Raw genomic sequence first — 18,852 nt, forward strand, 5'->3', positions numbered from 1 at the left:
TCATTATTCTTCAGGGACATGTTTACTGAATTATGATGCTTAAGCTTCTCAGCTGTTTGGTGGCCCAGTAATAAATAATTAAGAATTCAGATATGTAAACACAGAGTTAACTCAAACAGGAAATAAGTTCATAATGAGAACCAAGTAAAATGAGCAGTAAAGGACCCAGAGCACCTGGCATTCTTTTAAGCCTTACACTTGATTTCCCTTAGGTCTTTACTGTTTTTTTTATTCTTGCCATCCAGACCAGTGTTTATTTGTGAGGTAGCAATAATAATAAAAACTCAGGATATTTTTATATTTTTTAAAGGTAGAAGTATTATTTATAAGATTCACATAATGGAAGCCATTTTGAGATGGTAGAATGAGCTCATGCTGCAGTATCTTTTACACAAAAGCCCTAAAAATTATAGAACACTAAATAAATAAATAAACCAATCAATAAGTATGTACACTTGCAAATAGAGGTGGAAACTATCAAAGGACTAGAAACTGTGAAAATTTTCCTAAAGATGGAAGTTAGATATTCTCAAGTTAAGGAGGAAAACCACAGCCCAGCCCATTTATGGGAAAATATTACAATATTTTGTGAAAGACAGAAGGATCAAGGGTCAGCCATCAGAAAAGATTAAATACTGCAATTTGCAACAACATGAATAGATCTCGAGACTATCATGCTACGCAAAATAAGTCAGATGAAAAAAGTCAAGAACCCTATGATTTCACTCATATGTACGGAAAGCCAAAAAACAAATGAACAAGACAAACAAACAAAAACTCATAGACAGACAATAGTATGGTGGTTGCCAGAGGGAAAGAGATGTGTGTGGGGGGGTCAAGTATAGGGTGATGGAAGATTTGACTTTGGGTGGTGAACACAAAATGCAATATACAGATGATGCATTATAGAATTGTATACTTGAAAGTTATATAATTTTATTAACCAATGCCACTCCAATAAAGTTAATAAAAATTAAAAAACCCAAGAGTGATCCATGCTGAGAGAGACAGTAGAAACTGTAAGCAGAAAAAGGCTCAGGAATAAATAACAGGGTGATTAGTTGCGTGATTTAGGGGTAAAAATAGGGAGAAAAACACCTGTGATTCTTATCCTTCTTGGGCTGGGCAGCAGCAAAGGAGAATATCACTGCTCTAAGTAGAAGCAGTGAGTATGGAAGCTTATATTGTAGGAAAAAGGGTCTTGAGTTTTGGGAGATACACCACAAGAACACTTAGAAGACCATCTTCTGAAGCATGACACAGAGGAATGCTCTATTCCTCATCAATACCTACTGAAAGCAGCAGCTCCTGCTTATTCTTCCCCTCTAAGTGGACCACACAGCAGGAAATCTCAACTGCAAAGATGACCATACAATTAAAATCAACCAAACATTTAAATAAATCTAATATAATTTAAGGAGAAATCAAGCTCAACAAAAGGAAGAACTTACATTTAAGGAAATAAAGTTATTAGAGAAATAAGGACTCATGTAGGGTTTAATCAGACTCTGATTCTGTGCAATTCTTCCAGCAATCCTATTTTTGTCTTCAGACTGACTTCCGTCATGGAAGCAAAATGGCCCGGGAGTGGGAATTACAGGCCATAGACCTGCGCACCATATTATCTAGAGTAAGAGAATATCTGTATCCAAAAATTTCCATAAAACATTATAGAGAGGCCAACTGCCTGGACCACTCTTGATCCAATTTTTGTGTTCAGAGGAATATCAGACACTGACTGGAGTAGCCTAGGATTACCTGAACCAATATAGTGACAAAGGAGAGATTACCCTGATTGTTATAGACCAATCAAGGCTTATTCCTGGATGTGGAGGTGAGGTCAGTTTCACCCAAACCTCCTGACTGCTACACAGTGAGGAAGAAGTGGAGTAGATATTTGGGAGACAATGTCATTACAGTGACAAATCTTGATGAATACTAAAGCGTTCTTACCAAACAGGACATGCTCAATGATTTCATGTTATAAAACTAGAAAATATACATGGAAAAATGGGAACAATACTTTAGAATAATGCAAGTTAAAAAGAAAATGTAAATGAAAGTTAATAAGTATTTAGAAATGAATAAAAATGAGAAGACTACACAAAAAACTTTGTTGTTGCAACTGGTGCAGCAGTTGGAGGAAGTATTTGTAGCTTTAGATTCATTTTTAAGATATGAGAAAATATGTATTTATATAAAAAAACTAAAACCAGTAAAGTAGAAATAACAAAGCTAATGCAGAAAATACTAAAATATTAAAATGATATCTGATCAATAAATCATATCTATTTCTTTAAAAACACTAGTGAATAGACAATACTTTGAAAAGTCTATAGAAGGAAAACATGAGAAGGCACGTATAACTTACAAGAAGAATATGTACAAAACTGCTTAGGGCAGTGACCATATAAACAATAGCTATTATTATTGTTTTTGGTGTTGTGTAGATATAGAGGACATTAATGAGAACGTTATGTAAAACCTTATGCCAATTATTCTAAAAATTAGACTAAAGTTAAAAATTTGTAGAAAAATACAAAACATTAAAATTGCCTGAAAAGTAAGAAAATTTAAACAGAAGTTAAAGATCTAACCACCAACACTCCTAAATAAAACCTGCCCATGTTCAAATAATTTTATAGGAAAATTTTGCCAAATTTTCAAGGAATCAGTTATTCCTATCTAATATCAAATATTGTAGAACATAGAAAAGATTATAAACTATGCAACACATTTTACTCAGCTAAGAGAACACTGATTCCAAAAATAAGAATAGAACAAAAAAGAATTTAAAAAAATAGAATAATGTAATATGACCTCATAATGTTTACCCAGGAATGCAAGGATAGTTCGATGTTAGAAAACAGAGGTACTTTAACTAATTAAAAGAGAAAAATAATAGTATTCTGTTGTTGAGTTCTAACTTAGCTTCAATGTGTTCAGAGAACAAATTTTGTAAAATTTGGACTCCTTTAAACATATGAAGATCTGTTTAATGGCCTACTATATGGTTTATCTTGGTAAATGTTCTGAATGCATTTAACCAAATGAAAATGTGAAATTTCTATATGAAAAAAGTTAAATTTGCAAAGAAAATGATAACTGATAAAACGAAAGCAGATATTTGCAATATATAATAGATACCTACATATCACAATAAATTCACATCTAGAATATATAAATAGTTCTTACAAATAAATTAGAAAAATATCTAATTAAAAAAATAAGCAATAAGTAGGAACAGACAATTCAAACAAGAGGAAGTATAAGTGGCCATAAAACAAAAAATATGTTAAACCTCACTATTATTTAAGGAAGTGCAATTAAACAACTGATACTATTTTTCATCTATAAGACTGTCAAAAAACCAAAGTAAAAACAAACAAACTTTCCTGGTATCAGTTGTAGCCAAGGGCATAAAGAAACAGGCTTCCTATTTGTTGTCGTGTCAACTCTAATCATGAAGCCAGCAGTTCATGATATATGCCTCTTCTACTTGATCCAGTTCTTGTTTAGAAAAAAAAGTGCAGCTCACTGCCAGCATTATTTTAATTTTATGTAAACATATTCTTTGAGGCTGAAGCAAATCTGACTGGTTTTCAATGTGAAAATAAAATATAAAAAAACTGTTCTTGGAATTATTTCTAAATAGAATTTGTCTCTAATCCTAATGTAACAGAAATGTAAACATAAATCGGATTCATGAAATGAATCTTCAGCTAATAACTATTCAAGAACGATGTTAACATCACACATAGGAATGCTACATTTTCAAGGATTAGATATTTTCAGCGATTTAGAATTATTATATTTTGTAGATGAAAATACCACTTCTAAAAACTAAAAACAGAATGCTATAAATAGAATGATGGCATTTGTTTCCAAAGACTATCTATATACTAGAGTGATGCGAAAATAATAATAAAAGTGAGATATTTTGCGGCAAACTTTGGGGGTAAGGTTAGGACTGTAATCTGTGAGATTTCTTGGGGTAAACACTGAAGCCACACGTGCCACTGGCTATTAGTCGCAGGACAAACAGAAAATGGGTTAAAGGGTAATCTTCAGTTTAGTCATCTGAATGGGCAATAGCAGATTTGGACTAGTGTTCTTTTCTCTCTCTCTTTCTATCCATGCCCTTTGCCATGTGACTCACTGAGTCCTTTCACTACAGTGGGAAGGATATATTTCTCCACTCCATTAATGGGTTGGTCCATGTAACATGACCATTGGTCCAAGAAGAATATGGAGACATGTAAAGAAGACCTAATACCAACCCAAAGCTTGGAGTCAAACCCACCTTATTCAAGAGACACTTTAGATAGCCCAGGGACCCATGCGTGAGAAAAATAAAGGCTTAATGTTAAGAGCCTCTGGTCTTGTAGTGGTTTTTTTATGTATAATTATTACAGTGATAGATGTATAAGTCATGAGCCATAAAAGTGGAAATTAACCTGTAAGCTGGATAGAAGTGTCAAATCAAATTCTCAAATAGGAATAACCCAGATGTGAAAGATAGATGAAGTAAAATGTGGATGGGTAATTACATAGCTGCCTTTGTACATGGGGAATCTTTAAGTTTCTCTAAATCATTTCATTATAATTTTACATTAAAAAATATTTATCCAGTACTGCCTGACCTGGGTAATCATCTGGGTTTCTGGAGATACAATAGTAAACAAGATAAACATGGCCCTTGACTTTATAAACTTGCAGTCTGGTGAAGATCTGACACTGAACTAAATAGTATTCAATATTTAACTTCCTATGTATATAAAACGAACAAACAAAAAAACTCCCCAAATGAAGCCTTGGATATGTAACTTCTCATTTTAAATTAAGAGATGCTACAATTCCATTTCTTTATAACAGTTTGAAATATGGGCTGTTTCTTGCAAGCCTCTAAATGTCTACCACATGTGTCCTACCAGAGTAGATGGACACATCTACTGAGAATAAAGCATTTTCTAAAAATGGAACTAATTGACCTCAGATTTCATTATTGACAAACATTCTGCACACTTAAGAAATTGAATTTATTATGAGCATATGCTGAAATGAAGAAGGATATTAATAAGGGCAAATAGAAAATAGAAGGGAGAACGTTATTGGGGAGTAGACAACACAGATCTTGCCACTGGGCTTTGGCAATTTTTATATCCACCTTCATTCATGAGAAAGATACTACATTGAATAGTCATAAGCTTAGATTAATGAATCCTATTGCTGGAATTACCTCACCTTTTGGATGATGATACTGAGATCTAAAAGAATGAAGTCATTTGCCCATTCTAAGTTACCACAGTGAAACTGGAGTGCTTTATTAGCCTCCATATAGATTATTTCTTCCTTCATTGGTGAACTTCTGCATATTCTCTAAAGCCCTGACCTTGGTTATCTCCCCACTTTAGCCTTTCTTGACCTCCACAAGTGATATAAACAGCTACTTCCACTGTAATCTTGTAGAATTTTGATATTTACTCTATCAACCTGTATAGTTATATATTACTGTTGTTTGTCTAGATACTTTTCTTCTCTGTTCCTCACCCCACTAAATTATGACCTCCTTCTGGGCAGGAGTTGCCTAAGGCTTAGTTGTTACTACATAGACTATACAACAGTTTTATTTGCTCTTGTTTTATTCCTTCAACAACCATATTTTATAATTTGGCTTTTCCAAAACTGACTTGTTAGGGAGGGTGGATGGAGGCCATGCAAATTTAGGCCTTTCTTAAGTCCTACAAATAGCAAGGGCAAATTGAATGGACATCATAATTCGTAAATCAGCATATTATGCATTCGAGTGTGTGAATCAATTCTTTGGGCTAGCAGTGCTCAAACCCACCTGGTCAAAAGAACCAATTTTTGAGCCTTAAAATACCCAAATTTCTGGCACCAAACCCAGGGATTCTAATTCAACAGGCCTTTGATGAGGCCTGTGCACATGTATTTTTAATGCTTTCTATTGATATTTATATACAATTGATTTGAGAAAATATGATCTAGAGCTTGATCTCTCCAATAACCTGATAAAATAATAGTCGGAAAACTGAGGTCTAGAACTCATCAAGATACAACAGCTCTTCTAAGATTTAACCTGTACCAGTAAATTAACATTATCTATTTCTAACATTACCAGTTTTAATATTCCTATAGCATTAAGTTTGGAGATTGCACGATTTTTGAAATTTGAATGGAATTTGTGTGTATTTGCCATTGAGTTGGCTCCAACTCCAGGCGACCCTATGAATGAATGATGTTCCACAATGTTCGGTCCTCAATAGCCCTGCTCAGCTCCTGTAGGCTCATGCCTATGGCTTCTTTATAGAGTCAATCCATCTCATATTTTAATCTTTTTTCTTGCTGCTTTCTATTTTCCCCAGCATTATCTTCTTTCACAAGAATCTGTAGCATAAATATTATCCATGATTAGTAGATGGGGAATCTGAGACTTAGAGAGAGATTAACTTGCCCAAATCACACAGCCCATAAAACAGAGCTAGGTTGCTCATGTTCCAAAGATTAAGCTTTCACCACAATGTTAAGACACACAAATACAGTATTTCATTTAATCTTTATGACATTGTTGTGTGGCAAAAAAAGATTTCTCAGTGGGAATTAAGGAATGCAGAGTAGAATACGATTTGATATCACTCACTCTAATACAGTAGCAGAAAACCCAGATTGTAGAGGTTGCATTAATGAAAAGCAAATATAACTAATAATGAATTCTGAGAGAACAAAATCCACAATTTTGGAATTCTGGATTTCATTTCTTTTATTTAATATCTTTTCTTTTTCAAGAAAAAATGGTAAGTGAAACCGAAGCAGATAAATGTAATGTTAGCCCAGTTAGGCTATTTTCTGTGTTAGGAAATTGAAAACTTGGTGATTTCAGTGCTTGAATTCTTTCAAATGTCTAGCTTAAAACTCCTACTGAAACAAATTAGATTAATGGATCCTTAGTAGAATAAATGTAATTTTCAATAGAGAACAAATTTTGCATTATAATTTCTTTACGGAAAAAAAAAAAACCATTTCAATTTTACAAACAAAAGAAAGGAAAAGAAAATGTTGAATTCTATGGAAAATATTATTGTAGATCTCCAACAATTGTGAAATTGCAATTGTAAAACCTAAATTGTAATTGTGTTGCAAGTGAAAACATTCCTACAATAAAATTTTCTGGAAAAGTTACTCAAAAAACCAGCTTTCTGTCAACTCCAATGCTATTTGAATACTACTTCACTAATTATGAAGAACCCCACCCTTCTCCTGAAGTAAAATAGGCCTCCTTTCTTCCCTTGGGATTTTACTCTTGGTTGGGGAAGAATGTCTCAATTAATAAATCTTTGCATATTGAGGTATATGGACACAGCATGAGCAAAGCTTCTGCTGGGGCCCGGCACGAATGTGAACTAGAAGTATGTTTTGTCCCTGAGACTCCAACTTCCTAACCATCCAGTCCACAACTGTCACTTTCCGTGATTCACTCTGGTAGCTAAAGGCACTTTCTCCGTTAAAGCCTGAACAGGATCTGAGACTCATTGATACTAAAAGATGAGTCTTGGGGTGGTGATGGGGGTGCATCTCAACCAGAGAAATCATTCTTTGGCATCTTGAGTTTTTCTTCCTTCCTTCCTTCCTTCCTTCCTTCCTTCCTTCCTTCCTTCCTTCCTTCCTTCCTTCCTTCCTTCCTTCCTTCTTCCTTCCTTCCTTCCTTCCCTCCTTTCCTTTCCTTTCCTTTCCTTCTTTCTATTTTTTTGATTATGTTCTAGAAACAACGCTGGGTGGTGGTATACAAAGAACATGGTGTGCATCCCTTCCCACCTCGTGCTTTTATTGGGTTATGTTGGTGATTCTCATTCCCTCTCTTGGGGGAATGTTGAGGGGTGCCATGTTTGACAGTCAGAACAGGTCTGGTGGGTGGTGCCAGGGGCAGCGAATACTCACAGCATCACCCCTCCTTCCCCAACCCCCTAACACACACACACACAAAAGAAAAAGTTAGGGAGAGAGGAGCCTGGTTTCAGGGCCCTTATCCCTGTGGTCCAGGCTGAGACTTCTCCCCCAAATGGAACAGAATTGTTGACTGTTCTGTGCAGAATATTCCATAATCCTGACTGTGCTAAGTGGACTCCAGAAGTTCAGGACACCTTTGGCTTAGAGTAAACATGCTGTCTTCTGAGGAAAACCATTTGTTCCCTTATTAATAACAAACAAAAGGGAAAACCAGTTATTCATTTACACAGTTATATTCTCTTTATTTAAAAAGAAAACTTGTAAAATGAAAAAGGCCTGACAGCCCTCATTCAACTTCGTTCTATCTTTCCAACCCCATTCCTTCTGAGACATACTCAGAAACTTTCTAACTTCGGAAGCAGTACCAGAATCAAGAGGCTTGGTGCCTCACAGATCCTTGCTGAGCACGGGAGAGCTCCCATTTCTTCTCGGTCTTGTAATAAACTTTCATCAGTGTAAATAATTTTAGCATGTCTCTTCATGGACAGGCTGAATTCAACTGCACGAGTCAGGAACATGTTTACATATACAATTTCAGCTGTGAGTACATGCCCATGACAAACAAACAAACAAACAAACCAGCAAACATAGAAAATAAGCCATTCATCCAATAACAGGCAATATGCTTTCCAAGTTTTTATTGTGCTCTCTCTCTCTCTGTGCTAAATCACGTTAATTTTTGTTGCCTGCTCTATTTCCCAGCCCTGCCTTTCTTGGAAGCTGCTGGAGAGCGATCCTAGTTTCCCCCAGATATTGCCCCTCTGTGCGAATTTTCTGTGGTTCTCTGCAGGCAGGTTCTGAGGAAACCCGAGGAAACCAATGGCGCTCAATGGCAGAGCCTCAGCCCAAGTAGTAGCAGTGACCTCAGCTCAGTGGCTGGCCGAAAAAGTTGCCCTCACTTTCCGAAGAACTCTGCGGTGTCAAGCTCTTTTGGCAGCCCGCGGCTTCTCCCGAACCGCCAACCACCGCCCGCCGCGGTGGACAAAGCCAACAGGCAGCTGGAGCGTCTCTGGACACTCACAGGAAAAACGCAAAGAGTTTAAGGTCACAGCCCGCGGGGAGAGAGCCAGGCCAAGGTCAAGGGTCAGCGCTGGCTTAAAAGAGCCTCCCAGCGCACGCAGTGTTAGTTCACTCGGTACCCACCTGCCGCTTCGCTGCGCTGTGTGGACCAGGGCTTCCCGCGCGCTCCTTCCTGCGGCGCCCGGGGCGCGGAAAGGTTACAGTGCGTAGGCGCGCCCTGCAACTCTCTGGGGAGCTGCGGGCCAGCTCTAGGGCTCTGAGTGGCCCCAGCCCCCGGGGAAGTTCGGTGAGTATAGGGGAGCGGAGGCTTGCAGCCTGAGGCCGTCAGAGGACCTATATGTAGGTGTGTATAAAAATTACTTTTTCTGGTGATTTTGCGCCGATAGGCTGTCCTAAAATCCCAGACTCTAAAGAATTTTGTAAATGGTTGAGACTAGGTACTTAACGGCTAGACTCAGAATTGGAAAGGACCTTAAAGGGTTAGGGTTAGGATATTCGAAGTGTGGTACAGGACTAACAGCATCTCCTCTCCTGGAACCTTGTTAGAAATGCAAATTCATGGGCCCCACAGCAGAACTGCTGAAACAGAATCTCTGGGTTTGGGGCCCTGGAATGTGTATTTTAACAAGCGTTTCAGGAGATTCTTCTGCAGCTAAAGTTTGATAACCAATGACTTATAGGTCATTGAGTCTAACACTTGGGCCCCTCAACCCAGGCAGGAATCCTCAAATAAAAGATACAGACAATAATAAGTGCACAGATGATGAACCATAAGGCATTAGACACTGGTCTATTCAGACATAATATGAACTTTGAAACACTCGTGGTTTGTGAGAATTGCTATTCTATTTCAAAGTGTGAACTGTGACCTTGGAGATTTCCTCAAAACAGCACTCATGGCTTTCACAGACATTGCCAGAGTTTCTAGAATGTGCAAGGCTCCACGCAAGGTTCCTTCAAAGTGAAGGAGGGAGTTAAGTACTCTTAAACTTCCATACTGGTGGCATGCTTTTTCTTTAACCAGGAGTTTTGTAATTTGGTATAGTGCTTCATACCTTACATTTATTATTATTATTATTATTATTTTTTATATTTAAGTGCTCTTTCTGAAGTTAATTTTTGTTGTTGTTCATCCAGAATGCAGGATTAGATATTTTAGAAAAGATATAGTTACTTTGTGAATTCTGAACAAAAATCCTTAAGAGAACTTCACATTGGTAAACATTTGTTTTTTTTTGGATATTTATATTAAAGCTTACATGATACATTTTACAAGTAGAGTAAATAGGGATCCTGAAATTTCTTACAAATTAGAGTGAGAAAGACAATTTGTCACCTTTTCTGAGGAGTCCAGTGCCAGAACTAGCTACCTCATACAAGCTCTGAGAAGAGTTGCTATGGGAATGCCCCTTAGAAACAAATATGGATACCAGGTAGACCCAAATTATGCTTTTCCCTGTTCTCCCAGGTTCTGAACCATTCCTGCAGATGAGGCAGGTTCTTTATCACTGCTGAGAACCTTACACATGAAATATTTGATGATGAGGTTGCTATGAATGGTTTGCTATAAGTTGTGTGGTTTTATTCACTATTATTCTTCTCCTTCAGTGGCTTAACTTAAGTAATAAGTCTAAATATTAAGTCTTGTTCTGAGACTGGAGCAAATCTCTGCAAATACTTCTCAGTTTTCCCCTCTCAGTGGATGCAGTCGATGCAGGATGTATGGTTTTTGAGGTGGCACTTGCCCACATTATTCCACAGTTTCTATGCTGCATGGTTACAATGTTGAATCTTTATTAATATGTTGGAGAGAAAATATTTAATACAATAATCAGATATTTAATTATGTGTACATGTTTTAAGTTAAAACATTTAAAAGGCTTGTTCACAGATTTCAAAGACGAACTACTGATGAAAACAACTTTGGAAACGTTGGTAAAATTGCAAGCCATTTCAAGGAATGTCATGAACCTGTGAAAATAAAGTTTGCCACTGTAAATATTACCATCCTGAATCATGGATGTACACAGAGCTCGTTCATAAGTATTAAAAGAACATATACTTAGCATCCTTCTTTAACAAAGTAGGTTTACAAACATGTCTTGTTAACATGATTATTTTGTGTTCTTGTCATATTGCATTAACTAGGACTTCCAGTACACTGTTGAAAAGGAGTGATGAGAGGCAACATCCTTGCATTGTTCCTGATCTTAGTGAGAAAGTTTCTAGTTCTCAGCATTACTGATTTTAGCAGTAGGTGTTTTTTTTTTATAGATGTTCTTTAGCATGTTGAGGAAGTTCCCCTCTACTCTTAGTTTGCTTAGTATTTTTATAAATGAGTGTTGGATTTTGACATATGTTTTTTCTGCCTCTGTTCATGTGATCATGTAACTTTTTTTCTTTAGACTGTTAATGTAATGGATTACATAAATTGAATTTTGAATATTGAATCAACCCTACATACTTGGAATAAATCCCACGTCATCGTGGTGTATAATTCTTTTCATACATTCTTGGATTCAGTTTGCTTACATTTTTTGAGGATTTAAAAAATCTATATTCATGAAAGATACTGATCTGTAATTTTATTTTCTGTAATGTCTTTATCTGGATTTGATATTAGGGTAATTCTGGCCTCATAGATGATTTAAAAAGTATTCCCTCCGCTTCCATCTTCTGGAAGAGAATGTAGAGAATTGGTATAATTTCAAGTGTTTGGTATAATCACCAGTGAACCTATCTGGGTCTGGTGCATTCTGTTCTGCAAGGTTATTAATTATTAATGCAATTTCTTTAATAGATATAAATGTAGTCAGATTATCTATATCTTCTTATGTGAGATTTTGCAGATTGTATTTTTCAAAAAATTGGTCCATTTAATCTAGGTTATCAAATTTATGATCATAGAATTGTTCTTACTATTCCTTAATTATTATTTTAATGTCCATGAGATCTATAGTGATGTCTTTTCTTTAATTTCTGATATTAGTGATTTGTGTTCTCTCTCTTTTTCTCTTAGTTAGCCTGGCTAGAGGCTTAGAAATTTTGTTGCTCTTTTCAAAGAATCAGCTTTTGGTTTTGTTAATTTTCTCTATTGATTTCCTGTTTTCAATGTCATTGATTTCTGCTTCATTTTTAATTATTTCTTTTATTCCGCTCACTCTGGATTTAATTTTCCTTTTTTTCTCCCCTAAGGTGGATGCTTATATGATGCTTAGATAATTGATTTTAGGACTTTCTTCTTTTCTGATACATGCATTCAATAATATAGAGTTCCCTCTTAGAACAAAATTCCACAAATTTTGGTAAGTTGGTTTTTTTTCCCCATTTAGTTAGAAATATTTAAAAATTTCTCTTGAGACTTCTTCTTTGACTCATGTGTTATTTAGAAGTGTGTTGTTTAATCTCTAAGTATTTGGGGATTTTCCACCCATCGTTCTGTTATCGATATTTAACACATTGCAGTATGAAAGCAGACCGTATGATTCCTATTCCTTTAAATTTATTAACGTATGTTTATGGCCCAGAATATGGTGTATTTTGGTGAACGTTCCAAGTAAGCTTGGGAAGAATGTGTAGTTTCCTATTTTTTGATAAAGTATTCTATAGATGTCAGTTATAGTCAGTTGACAGATGTTGTTGAATTCGAATATGTCCTTACTGATCTTCTGTCTGCTGGATCTGCCCATTTCTGATAGAAGGATGTTGAAGTCTCCAACTGTATTGGTGGATTCATCTATTTCTCCTTGCAGTTCTATTGGTTTTCGCCTCATGTATTTTGAGGCTCTGTTATTGGGGCATACATATTAAGGATTACTGTGTCATCTTGGAGAATTCACCCTTTATCATTACATAATACCCCTTTATCTTTATCACTGATAAATTTTCCTTGCTCTGAAGTCAGCTCTTCTGAGATTAACGTAGCTACTATAATTTTGTTTTGATTAATGTTAGCATGGTATATCTTTTTCTATTCACTGTTTAAATATATATATGTCCTTATTTTTAAAGTGTGTTTCGACAACATATAGTAGAGTCTTTTTTAATATGCTAATAATCTCTATCTTTTAATGGGTATAGTTAGACTATTGACATTTAAAATGATTATTGATATAGTTGGATTAATATATCTACAATATTTATTAGTTTTCTATTTGTTGTTTGTATTTTTATCTTTTCCTTTTTCTGCCTTTTTGTGTTTTAATTGAGAATTTAATTAAGATTCTATTTTATCTCCTTTCTTAGCATATCAATTATCCTTTTTTCTGAAAAAAAAAAAAACTTTTTTAAGGGTTGCCCTAAAATTTGCAATGTACATTTACAATTAATCCAAGTCCACTTTCAAATAACACTTGATCATTTCATGGCTACTGCAAGTACCCTATAATAACCAAATACCCTTAATTTCTCTTTCCTGTCCTTTGTATCATTGTTGTCATTCATTTCACATATATTACTATAATCATTAAATACATTATTATTATTTTGAACAAACTATTATCTGTTAGATCAATCAAGAATAAGAAAAATGAAAGTTTTTATTTTAATTTCACTTGTTCCTACTCTAATGCTATGGCCTTAACTATATATTTTTATTTTCTATATTCTTGATGCTCTGGCATCGGAGCCTTGCTGACCAGGAAGGGACTGCCATTCCCCAGGATTAGATAATTCCTAGAGATAGTAAAGGGTTTGCTTGCATGCGCTCCTTTGCTATACAAACCAATGAGTTCTGAGTCCATACCTTCACCTGCCTCATCTTATTGGGCTCTTGAACTCTGGGACACTGCCTCTCTTTTACAATTGTCTTAGGACCAGGTTCTCGACAACTAGAGATCACTCCTTTAGTCCGAGTCCCACTGATATTACTCAAATAATTCTAAGTCTGCTTAACTTGCTTACTTTGCTTCACCCATTTCTTCCAAGAAAACCACAATAAAGTCTTCCTCCCATAGTTCCTCTCTCTCCCTACCTAAGTTCTTCCCTGTGTGGCCCTGCATGGTGTGCCATGGCTACAGTTTCTAGAAGACTGTGAATAAAGTAAAAACGTCTTCCTTCATAACAATCATTTTTGTGTCTGATGTAGTTTAATATACCTGATTACAATAAATCCTGGGTACTGCTAAAACTTGAATCTTTATGTAGATCTGAGTTTCTGGCCTATATTATTTTCTTCTGTCTGGAGAACTTCTTTGAACATTTCTTGCAAGACAGGTATACTGGCAAAAGATTCTCTCAATTTTATTTTTACTTCAGTCTTAAAGGATAGTTTCACAGGGTGCAGAATTCCAGACTGGTGAGCTTTTTTTCTTTCAACACTTTAAATATTCCAAACTTTACTCTCTTCTTGCTTGCATGGTCTCTGAGAAGTCAGATGTAATTCTTATCCTTGACCCACTATAAATAGGGTATTATTATTATTTTTTGTATTTATTTTTCTTGGTATTCTCTGAGCTTCTTGGATCTGCGATTTGATGTTTGACATTAATTGTCAGTCAGCATTTCAAATATTTCTTCTGTTTCTTTTTTTCTTCTCCTTCTGGTATTCCCATTGCACATATATTACAATTTCTGTAGTTGTCCCACAGTTCTCGTGTTTCATGTTTTTTCTTTGCTTTTCGGTTTTGGAAGTTTTTATTGACATATACTCAAGCTCAGAGATTCTTTCCTCAGCCATGTCTGGTCTACTAACGAGCCCATTAAAAGCATTCTTCATTTCTATTACAGTGTTTTTTGATGTCTTGCATTAGTTGCTTACATTACCCATCTGTTCTTACAGGTTGTTTACTTTTTCCATTGAAAGCATTAGCATATTAATCATGGTTATTTTAAATTCCTGGTCTGATAATTTCAGCATTCTTGCCATATCTGAGTCTGGTTCTGATGCTTTATCTGTCTCTTCAAACTGTGGTTTGCCTTTTACATGTTTCATAATTTTTTGTCAGAAGCCAGACATGATGTAGTGAGTAAAAGGAACTGCAGTAAATAAATATGTAGTGATGTAGTGTAGTGGTGAGCTGTGGAGAGAGGGAAGCATTCTATAGTCCTATGATTAGGTCTTAGTCTTTTAGTGAGCCTGTGCTTTTGGGCCGTGAACTTCACAGGTGCTCAGTTTTATTTTTTCCACCTTCTTAGGTGGTTCAGATTAGCTAAAGGGGGCTAGAGTTGGGTGTTCCCTTTCCCCAGGTTGGTTAGGTTCCAGTAAAATTCTGAGAGGTTAGGTTCTGGTAAAATAGTTTCTCCTGAGGGCTGGTCTTGTTAAAAAGAATAGAACTCTTTGGAATATTTCAAAATTGTTACTTTCACCATCTCCTGCCGGAAACACAAGAGGATTTTTCTCAGATCTCTCCTGTGAGAACTTGGTTGAGCTACTGGAGTTTCCACCCTTAACACTGGGCCATTGCCAGGAGTTTTTAACACTCAGATTTTTCCACATTAGGCCACCAGCAATTTTCAATTATAGTTTAAATTTCCCTACCTGGACACTGCTTCCCACAGAGGTTTCTGCATGTTGGTTTCTGCTGCTTTAAGTTGTGATTTTCTGTATCTGCCTGTCTGTCTCCAATTTTTGGGCAATGGTTTGCCTCTGACTTCATTTCTCTGATGAATCTAAGAAGAGTTGATGATTTTTAGTTCGTTCAGCTTTTTTACTTGATGTTAGGATAGAGAGTTGACTCCTAAGCTCCTTACGTGCCAGATGAGAACCTGGAAGTCCTAGGACCCTCTTAAGAGGTACTGTTAATACTTACATTGGGACAAAAGTCATAAATTGGCACTGTTCTGGGAAACTGCATCATATATTTGAGATTTTTTTACCCTCAATTTTATCTTGCTTTACTCAGGTAAATATAAGTTTTAATTCAAAAACAAACTAAAAATATCCTCAACCCTAAATCTTAGAAATAAATGCATTTGACATTTAAAAGAAATGGGATCATGCTCTTACGTATTCAACTATGCGTTTACCCCCTAAGTTACTGTATCCATTTAATTAAATTTAGCAAGATTTACTTGCTTTGCATTGTATTAGGAGAACTCCAAAGTAGAAGAAAACATGGTTAATTATTAAATATGCTAAACATAGGATAACCAAACATGTACACAGAAATAAATAATACGGCTGAATGAAATGTACACCTCAGCTATTAAAAAATAATGGTGTAAACTGAGTGTTTGGAGCAGATGTGGGGAACATGGAAGGTGGTTGTGGCTGCAATAATCAGGGAGCAGCAGGCTGGGTGGATCTTGATGTGTAGTTGGATTTTGAATTTGTGCATAAGATAGGACTGTTCATGCTTGGGGCAGAGAAAAAACAGTGTGGATACCATGGTGTTTGGTCAGCTCCGGAGTGATTGGGAATTTTTTAAAAATTTTTATTTGATGTTAGTTTTAAGTATACAGTACATTGATTAAACATTTATATAGTTTATGAAGTGATCCTCCCAATTATTCTATCACCCATCTGGCACCACATAGCCATTACAATACTATTGACTATATTCCCTATGCTGTACTCTACGTTCCTGTGACTATTCGGTAACTACTAATTTGTACTTCTTCATCCCTTCACCTTTTTCGCTCAACCCTCAAACTCCCTGGAATTTGAGAGCTCTCCAGTGAGTTTGGTTCTGGAAAGTTGCAGTAGGAAGGAACCATCATAGAGGCCCCAATCTTGGATTTCCCAGCAGGTCTGATATCCAAGCAGTGTCAAAGATTACCAAGTATATTTTGAGCAGGATTCTTCTGCGTGTGAATTATCAAACTAGCTCAAGCACAAAATAGGACTTACTGGCTGAGATACCTAAAAAAGTCTAGGGATCGGTCAGGCTGATCCAAGTGTTGATGTAATCACAAACATGTCTCTCTTGATCTTGGGGTTCTTCTTCAAGTGGCAATGACCCTAGAAGCTGCAGACTGCTGTAGAGTACAGACAGCGCAATGATCTGCCCTTTATTTCTTACTGTTTTCCCAGACCTCTTGTTCCTTTGGCTACAAAAGGAGAGAAAGAGAGAAATTAGCATTTTAGAATGCTACTTGTGCTGTGTTCGATTTCGAATTTAGCAGTGTAAACCTCCAACAAACTGTTTACGTATTTATTTACAATCTAGCAGGCTCAAGACTTACACGAGTGCCTTTGATGTGTTGTAACTTACTAAATAACAGTTTTCTTTTAGTGTCTGAACCTGTCAGAAGGTTACAAGCTTTGTAATATACCTTTTATTTCCATAAATTAAGCTTTTTTGTTTTCCTGCTTTACCAAGTCACTTTTAGAACTCATGCCTTATTTTATAAAATGGCCCACCCCATGGAAAGTGCAGTTTACCATTTAGAATGTGTGAGATTTGCCTTCACAGTCATTTATGACCAAAGGAATGTAATCAAAAGAAAGCAGAAAATTAATCATTATTTCATTATTACTCTCTATTTTGTCTTTTGGCAACAACTGGGGAGTTTTGTTTCCCATCTCTTTGTGGCTGGCCTGCATGTGCTGAACAACCCTACAGGAAATAGCGAGGCCAGCTGTTTGCTTCCCAGTATTCAATGTGTGGAGTCTTCACTCCAGATGTGCAGTTTGGCTATTGATTCCCTCTGAAGTGGGCCCAGGGTGCTCTCCCCTCAGATATGATGCTAGCTTTGAATTCCTATTCAGCCTCTGACAGTCTGAGCATTTGAAAGCGTGCAAGTGAGCTGGTTGGTTCACCTAACAGGCACTCGACCTTAGAGTTTCTGTGTCCCCTAAGTCTAGTTTGGGGTACAGATCCTCCAAAATGGCCTATTAACTTCCCCAAAGTATTACTTGTTCATGCCACTCTCTTCTTCAAGATCTTCATAAATAGTGTAAAGGGATCAGAGACTTTAGGGTGAAAAGGAGCCTTAGAGATGTGATTCAACCTCTCCAAAGTACTGAGCCCCCCACTTTGATGTCTTGGGACCTCTGTACCCCAGTCTTTCCTTTAGTTTTCCCCCATTCATTTTGGACAAGCTGGCAACTTAGTACTAGCTGCCGGTTTCCTTTACCAAACTTCAAGTTGCCACAGGGGAGATAAGGAGGATGAGCCATCAAAGAACCAAGAGCTATAAATAATTAATAAAGATGGCTGCCCAAGAATAACCACAGGGCCCTGAACAGAAGTACTTGTATAAGAGGTGGGACTTAGAAGAGAGGATTGGGAGTGGTGGGCCTAGATTATAGCATTGCAAGGTTTCTGTTGTAGGGGGCTATCCTCTTTTATCCCCATCTCATCTGGAGAACACAAGCTTTCACCTTCTCCTCAGGAATACATTACTAGCCAAGGGAATGAAAAATGACCTTATACATACTCAAAAATTAGATTTCTCTCAAAGGCGCAAGCAATATGAAAGATAGACAAATTGGAACAATTTATGTGAAAGGAAGCAGAAGTAATGGAAAAATCAAATAAGGAAGTGAAGTGAGAGACATCAACAAGATGACCGAATATGATGTCCTTCACTCATCTCCCCACCTCAGCAATAATTTGGCATCCCTCTCTGAACAACAATGTATTTGTGGGAGCTTTGGGATCCAGGTAGGAGACTGGAAAACCCTTGTGCAGTTCAAGACTGAGGCGAGCCATTTTGTGAAAGCAGGCTCACATCCAAGACATTAACTTGGTGACTGTGGTCTTGGTAGAGGACCTCGAAACAGCTCTGTATCCCTGAGAGCTCAGTTACAGCCCCTTTTGGCTTTGGTTCTGTCACCAGCACCATATACTAAAGGACCTGGAAACAGTCACCCTTACCTCACAGCCCTAAAGCGGTCTGTGAACGAACCCTAGCCCCTCTCAG

The 18,852-nt window shown here is 36.6% G+C and overlaps 1 protein-coding gene across 4 annotated transcripts in view; it reads left to right on the top strand.

Annotated features, from left to right (window-relative positions):
* Positions 1 to 9,169: 9,169 nt before the first annotated feature.
* COL6A5 (collagen type VI alpha 5 chain) overlaps positions 9,170 to 18,852 on the top strand; it is a 94,077-nt gene continuing 84,394 nt past the window's right edge. For 3 of the 4 annotated variants that reach the window (XM_039837104.1, XM_039837108.1, XM_039837106.1), the window contains exon 1: positions 9,170 to 9,331. The gene's annotated coding sequence lies outside the window, so the exon portion shown is untranslated. Of the gene's footprint in view, positions 9,332 to 12,327; positions 12,351 to 18,852 lie in introns of those variants that run through there. The other variant, XM_039837105.1, reaches the window with a different exon arrangement.

The sequence above is a fragment of the Pteropus medius genome, unplaced genomic scaffold, assembly GCF_902729225.1.
Source record: "Pteropus medius unplaced genomic scaffold, Ma_sr-lr_union100, whole genome shotgun sequence".
NCBI lineage: Eukaryota > Metazoa > Chordata > Mammalia > Chiroptera > Pteropodidae > Pteropus > Pteropus medius.